The sequence below is a fragment of the Nannobrachium achirus genome, assembly GCF_963921795.1.
Source record: "Nannobrachium achirus genome assembly, chromosome: 22".
In the NCBI taxonomy this organism is placed as follows: domain Eukaryota; kingdom Metazoa; phylum Chordata; class Actinopteri; order Myctophiformes; family Myctophidae; genus Nannobrachium; species Nannobrachium achirus.
Window position 1 is genome coordinate 17109554 of NC_137829.1, and position 6000 is coordinate 17115553.

The window sequence follows — 6000 nt, forward strand, 5'->3', positions numbered from 1 at the left end:
GATGGGGGTCCGCGGCCAAATCATTTTGGGGGTCCTTGATCATAACAACTTTTGAGAACCCTGATATCAGGCAGATTATTCTATAAATGTCTTCTAAATAACGGTTTTCTTAAGAAAAGAAAATACAATAAAAAAGAAAGAAAAAATGATATGTAGGCTATTGGCCAATTTTGTTCCAGGGACTCCCAGAAGCAAAGATTTGAGTTAAAAATGTTCACTCTAATTTAAGCTAGATGCAGAATATCTATTCTGCATCTAGTTTAGGGCCTCAGACCCGTTGGCAAACGCCAGGTTGCTAAAGAAAATCAACAACAACACGTACTTACTTCCGGGTCAAAGTGTTTCAAGCGCGTGATTCCTAAACCCACCAGGATTGAGTTAAAACCCGCCTCCTCTCGATAATCTCAAGTATGAAAGTGCCCATGAACGTTAGTGCTGCTCGCTCAAGTGCAAAGTACCTACTACCTACTGATCCATTACAATAATACACGCAGCATAATAGGCCCAACGCCATATCCAAACCATAACAAATTAACTGATAATCAGTAAGAGTTTTTATTTTGAGCACAGTAGTGACAAATTAATAGCTTTCTCAGTACGTTTTTCTCTTTAGCAAAGTTACAAAGTTTTACCTTTATTAAGCACAGTACAATTAAGTCAGTTTCAAGTTTTTTTTAGCACAGTTTATTTTGAGCACTGTAGTGAGAAATTAATAGTTGTGCATTGTGCAAATGCAGGCTTTTCTCAAGTACAAGTCTTCATGCCTCTGACTTTATCCACCCTCCATGTGTCACAGGCAGGGATTTCAGCCACTCCTGGAAGTCCTCGCGTTTCCTCGAGGCGGGTCTTAACTCAAGCCTGGTGGGTTTAGGAATCACGCGTTTCAACTCAAGCATGCGCAATAAAAAAGCCCAGGCACTGCTGCCTTAATATTTTTCGCCCCCTGGTGGAGGAGGTGTGTAATATAATTTGAAATAATAACAGGCTCTGAGCAAGTTCAGATCTGTGGTGTCATCGTGTGTGTGTGTGTGTGTGTGTGTGTGTGTGTGTGTGTGTGTGTGTGTGTGTGTGTGTGTGTGTGTGTGTGTGTGAAACAATTTTGTTTTCATGTTAAATGAGCGTTCATTTTAATGAATAAATGGTCATCTGGAGACTTGATTGATTGATTGATTGATGAATTTATTAGAAGTTTGCGTAGGTACAGTTTCACGACGGTACAGTTCACTGGTACAAGGTCAACTAAAAGGAGATCCTAGTAAGCTTTACGACTAAGGGTCGTTTCATACCGTTATAAGGAGCCTAACTAATTTCGGTTCGGGAGTGCTCCCCGACCCGAAATTATTTAGGTTCGGGGGGAGTTCATCCATACTTTCTTAACGGCTAGTGCCGAAGTCGCTTGTAAATATTGGAGGTCCTTGGCATGACAACATTTGTGGCCGATGAATGAGCATTGCAGGGCGGATACATATTGACTTGCCCTCGCGCTGCACGCTGAATGACTGGAGGTCCAGTGATCGAGTAGCAGCACCAGCAGGCTTCTCTTCTCTTCTCTCTCTCTCTCTCTCACTCACTGAGAAAGCCTGGTAGGCGAGGTTACTCACTCACACTCACAAACGCTCGATCGAGCTCTGTCAAAAACATTTAATCTACAAGCTCACATTATAGACGTCAGTGATGTTAATAGGTTTTCAAAGTAATGGGTCCCGGGACCCACATGTGGTCATTCGAATGAGTCCCAGAAAAAAATTATGGGTCCCCAATTTGGGTCCCCATTTTATTTATTTTTTGCATTGTGAGCTTTTAGATCGGCTATTTATATTTGCCTCTATCTTATATTATTTTACAATTAGGCTAATGTTTGGACATTTTTGATAGTATAGTTTTAGCTTGTTGATTACTTTGGTGCAATAATGGTCTTTTTTTTTCTTTTCTTGGGGTAATAAAAAGGTAACTTATAAGTACAATTTAAGGTACTTTTACTTTACTGGAGTATTTCCAATTTTCATTACTTTTACTTCTACTCCACTACATCTCAGAGGCAAATATTGTACTTATTCCACTACAATTATTTGAAAAATGTACTAGTTACTTTGAAAAGTATAGCCTACATAACCACTTCAGCCATGGCTATTTTCAAAGGATATTATTTGGTAACATGTGATACAGAATAATTGTGCATAATGAGTACTTTTACTTTTAGTCCTAAAGTGTAGCCTATACTTTTACTCAAGTACATTTTGAATTCCGGACTTTAACTTGCAGTAGAAGATACTTTTACTTAAGTAAAACATTTGAGTATACTTCTGTGTATGGAGAGACCACTCGACGTAATACTATGAGAAAGTGGAGCGCTCCGGAGAACGGCTGTTGTAAATCACAGATAATTAGTTTCTCCGCTTTGAAAATCAGACGTCTTTTTATGACTTAATGAGTTTATGACCCTCTGCCAGCCTCACTGACTGTGCCTCAGAAGAGCAGCCACGGCAGTAGCTTTAGCATGTAGCTAAACGTAGCAGCATCACATCAGAGTGACAGAGAGAGCACGTTCATGCTGCTGCAGTGCAGAGTGCGGTGGCTCCGCTGCATGCAGAAAGAGACAGACAGACAGACGGCAGGCAGTTTCTGGCGAGGATATTAATGAAACGAAATGCTGTTTGCGACACGTTCATTCCGCGGGGACCCTGACCGCGACGCAGTTGTTTTGCCAGTGTAGAGACGTCACGTTTCTGCGCCGTCAGTTGCACACGTTCTGTGGGGGAACCCCTTTTGGTGTATCACCTAACATGCTGTGCCACTATGGTCATAGAGCGGCCCGGTGCTACGCTAAAACTCAGGCACCCATTGAATTCTGTGACTATCTACGGGCACACAGAATGGCGTCGGTGGACGATAGAACGCACTGTTGTTAGTTCTATCGTCTGTTTTAAGACTTTCTACGCGGATTTCATTTGTGTTAAAGTAGGGTTAAGTAGCATGCCTTCGCCCATGAATAATGGTGGCGTCTGTGGACTTTTTAAAATATATTTTTTTTCGCGACGTGGTAAATTATTTTAACGTGGACTCCAATGGAGGCGATGCGTCCGTGGGACCCCAGGGCAATGACGTGAATGCGTCTCTAGGCAACGTGAATGCGTCAGAGACGCAGGACGCGCACGTAATGACGTCACTGAGACGTGCCGCCTCCCTTGCTGCATGCATGTCATCACACAGTCACAACTCGTCGTGGAAAACAAAAAACAAAAAAAAATCAACACGGAACACTATAGCAATTAGCAAAGTTGTGACTTTAAGCTCTTCTTTTGTCTTTAAAACGGTCAGCGACGCGTTAGCGATACAAGCTGTGTGTATGTGTGTGTGTGTGTGTGTGTGTGTGTGTGTGTGTGTGTGTGTGTGTGTGTGTGTGTGTGTGTCGCGCGCGCGCCTCCCAGTCCACCACTCTTCGTCTCCAGCGAGAGCCAGCTGACTTGTGTCCGCTCTGCGAAGCCCAATACACGGCCACACAAGCATTTGGAAGTCGGCGTGTCTCCCTCCCAAACGGAGATTCACAGCCGAGAATGTGAACGTGAAGCCGGGCTGAATGAATGAGAAGACACCGCTGAGTACCGAAATTAAGTCGGGAGGTCACAACATTTCGCCAGCACCGTAGAGCCGAATTTAGTCGGTTGACGCCCCCCCGAACCGGGGGATGCGAACCATATTTGGGTTCGCCTAGTGCCGAACCGAACTTAGTTAGGCTCCTTATAACGGTATGGATCGACCCTAAGGGTCGATTCATACTCCACTTTTAGAGCCTAATTTATTTCGGTTCGGCTCTGTCTTAACTATGATATGGCGTTATTCGGAGCTGAATTAATGCCTTACCGGCCCCCCCTATACTCTGAATGACACCATATTACAGTTTAGACAGAGCCGAACCAGAGTATGAATCGACCCTAATACACAGGAACCACTTTATGTATCTCATATAACTGGTCCCCAGGTGTCTTCTATTTGCATCTGGTTGCACATTGGATACACTTGTGTAGGCCTATAGCTAATATTTTATAATACATTGTAGGCCTATACACTTGTATAGGCATATAGCTAATTTATAATCCACATTGAGTGATGAAATGGGGCTGTAGTTTCCTCGGCCGTGCCCCTCATTTCCGCTCTCGGGTGCAGAATGCAGATGGGCATCTTTCCTATTTACCTTTTCAAACTCTGTGGGTATTATAGATGTATTTATTTATTATGAGGACGGTGGCTATTATTCATTTCCCCTCAGTAATCAATAAAGCCCTGGTCCATAATCTATGGCATAGCAGCGTTTCACTTGCATTCCAACATCATCTTTTTGCCTGTTAAAGGTGAGCAATGTTCAGTAGGCTACAAAGGGAGGGATTTTATAATCCCTTTGTAGCCAACTGAACATTGCTCACCTATCCTTTACATGTCTATTATCCTATTATTTGGTGGTGAGTTAACCTTGTAAGCGTCTTTACTCTCATTGTACATGGGAGCATTACGTTCAGCTGCAGATCCATCGTTTAATCGGCGATTTTACACTCAACAGGCAGCCGTTGGCATTCATCATGATAAACACCTATGATCAAAATGCACTGCTGGTGAATTTCACGTCAGTTTTTGCAACAAAATATACACCGGATTGAGTCACTTTATTAACACATTATTATGGCCAGATTAATGAATGGGGCCCATTGGGCCTGGTCCCACTGGCTTGGTCTTGAGTCTGGCCTTCTGCGGCTCTCACCTCACTTTCTGAGTTTTGTGTGCTGTGGTGTCTTTCAGGCTGTGAGTTGTGGTATTTCTTGTTCTCAAGCTGTTCTACTGTTTGACTTGGTTCTGTTCTGTTGCAGCTGAATATACCGTTTACTTCTTGGAGGTGGCCCAGGATGAGGCGGGGAGTCTGCTATTCTGATCTGTTCTCTGCGCGGACAAAGCTTAAATTAGGCTTGATGGGCTACAGCTGCGCGAGCAAGGGCAGCTCTGGTGCTGTGAGCTCTGATCACTCTCTCCGTTCTTGTGACAGTTGGTTTTGAGGACAACTACTTTGAATTGCTATCATTGCTTACCCACAACAGAAACAAGAGCGAGAAATCACAGTAAAAATCCCATCATCTGAAATTTCATTGGGATGCATTATTTTACACATGCCGCTGTGACCACTTTTACATTGCATCTTATGAGCGGTCAGTTTCTTTTGGCCCTGATCTGCGCATGCATACTGCTTCTTGTCTGGATTCTTTTTTTATTTTTCATTATTATTATTCAGAAACCTGTGCAAAGGGCTGGAGTGGAACAAAAACATCTGCATGACATTTAACTTGACAAGCTTCTGATGTGGAAAGAGAATGTCTCACCTAATGATGTGCACACACACACGCACACAGTGAGCAGATTAATGCTTCCCGACGCCCGCACCTGTACATCCATTGTCCATAATATATCACATTTCATTTGAGCATCATCATTCATTAACAGGGTTAACAGACTCATCTCTAATGCATTAAGCTACAGTCCAAGGTTGTTACCATAGCTTGCCTATCAAATCAAATCGACAGCCATGGGCTGCACACAGAAATACTGTAGGCCGATGTAGGTCCAGTGAATGGGCTCTCCACAAAAATTAGGCTATATTGATTTATAAAATCAATCATTTAATAAAATAATCAAAAAATAATCAATCCCTATTTTGGGCATGTCATTATACAGGCAAAAACCTAGGATCTGCTGTTTCCACTATCGTAGTGATTTGTTAATGTATACATTTGTTTACAACTATTTCAAACATATTCTTAAATATAAACACTTCTCGATCATTTGAATTGAAATTGAAAAAAGTTACAGATAATATCACTAAATCCCTATAGCCTCATGAACCAGCCTCTCCCGGGAAAAAAATCAAGGCTGGTTTACAAGGCTAAGTAATCCCTATTTCACTCATAGAAGATCAAACCAACGATCACCACTGAATCCCCCCCCCCCCCCCTCCATGAA